Source organism: Colobus angolensis, unplaced genomic scaffold (assembly GCF_000951035.1).
Source record: "Colobus angolensis palliatus isolate OR3802 unplaced genomic scaffold, Cang.pa_1.0 Scaffold809, whole genome shotgun sequence".
NCBI lineage: Eukaryota > Metazoa > Chordata > Mammalia > Primates > Cercopithecidae > Colobus > Colobus angolensis.
Window position 1 is genome coordinate 65,254 of NW_012121921.1, and position 1,504 is coordinate 66,757.

General features: G+C 55.9%; 1 pseudogene; it reads right to left on the bottom strand.

The window, feature by feature from the left end:
• Positions 1-32: 32 nt before the first annotated feature.
• The window catches only part of LOC105502764, a 2,199-nt pseudogene continuing 727 nt past the window's right edge, over positions 33-1,504 (bottom strand).

The window sequence follows — 1,504 nt, forward strand, 5'->3', positions numbered from 1 at the left end:
GTGAGCTACCTGCTTTCTCAGCCAAAGGGCTCTCAAAGCAGCAGCAGCAGCAGCTTTTTCTTGCCTTTGTAGATCTGTTTGAGATTGTTGATGAACTGGGCAAATTGCAGGTAGCCATCCTGGGGCAGCAGGAAGGTCTCCCGAGCCTTGCATAGAAACTCAATGAACTGTCCATACTGGCAATGGCTGATGGGCTGATGTGTGTTAGGTGTAGTGTGGGATGTTGATGTAAGCATTGATGGTGACATCGGCAACTGGCGCAATGGAGCTCTGTCAGTGGAGATGAGCTTTCCAGAGCTGCGGCAGCCTGGGATGCCGACCAGGCCAAGTGCAGTCACCACGCAACCTCGCACACAGGATGTCTGAAAGCACCATGGCAATGTGCACACTCTTCACTACCAGGGGGATGAGAACTGCCAGCTCATTCTTGCCCAGAGAGTGGCTGAGGGCACAAAGTCAGAGCACATCATTGATGGCTGCGTGGGTATCCTGGTTAAGAGCCAGGTTAAGATGGCTCATGGCCAATGAGGCCAGCTTGAAGGCACGGAGCGTACATCCACGGAGATGCACGTAGCAGGCAATGGGGAACAGCTGGGAATGGGCCGTGCCACCGGCAGCAGCCTCAGTGGCAATCTGGCAGGCGGCCTCAAAGGCAATGTGGTCTTTCTCAGAGTGTAAGGGCTGACAGGGCACAGCTCTGTGGATGCTTCATAGCACGCTGCAAGGCCAGTGTGCAAGCACAGCTAGCCAGTTCCTCCCGCTGTGGATAATCAAGACTGAAGCGCAGGATAGTGGTGTGGGATAGGCTGTGGCAGCTACAATACTAGTAGCCTCAGTAGGGGTGAAGAGTGTGTCCCAGCTCTGCAAGATACTCACTGGGGCCCACATACCTGTCAGGCCAGTGCCTGAGCTCTGCCGTGGCCATCTGGGTCCTGATTCAGGTCTGCCCAGATTACCGTGTGGGGTTTGAACTTGGCCTGTGGAGATGGGTTATCCTTCCTCCTCAGCAACCTTGAGAAGATCTGAGGCAAACCAGGGCAAGGGAAGCATCCCAGACGGCCAGACCCCACTTGGGCTCTCTTCCTATCCCTTCCTTCCCCAGGCCAGAGGGTTGAAGGTTTCTGCAGGTGCTCTTAGTCCAGTAGAGCCTGGGGTTTGCTTGCCCCGAGGCCAGGGTGGCGGATCTGCCAGGGGTTCTAGCTGAAGTGGGGCCTTTCAGGGTAGAGTCTTATGCTGGGGCTTTGGGCTTTAGACAGGGTCCTGAGCCGTCTGGGCGTGGTGGCTCACACCTATAATCCCAGCACTTTGGGAGGCCGAGGCAGGTGGATCACGAGGTCAGGAGATCGAGACCATCCTCGCTAACACGATGAAACCCCATTTCTACTAAAAATACAAAAAACATAGCCGGGGGTGGTGGCAGCCGCCTGTAGTCCCAGCTACTCAGGAGGCTGAGGCAGGAGAATGGCGTCAACCCGGGATGTGGAGCTTGCAGTGAGCCGAGATT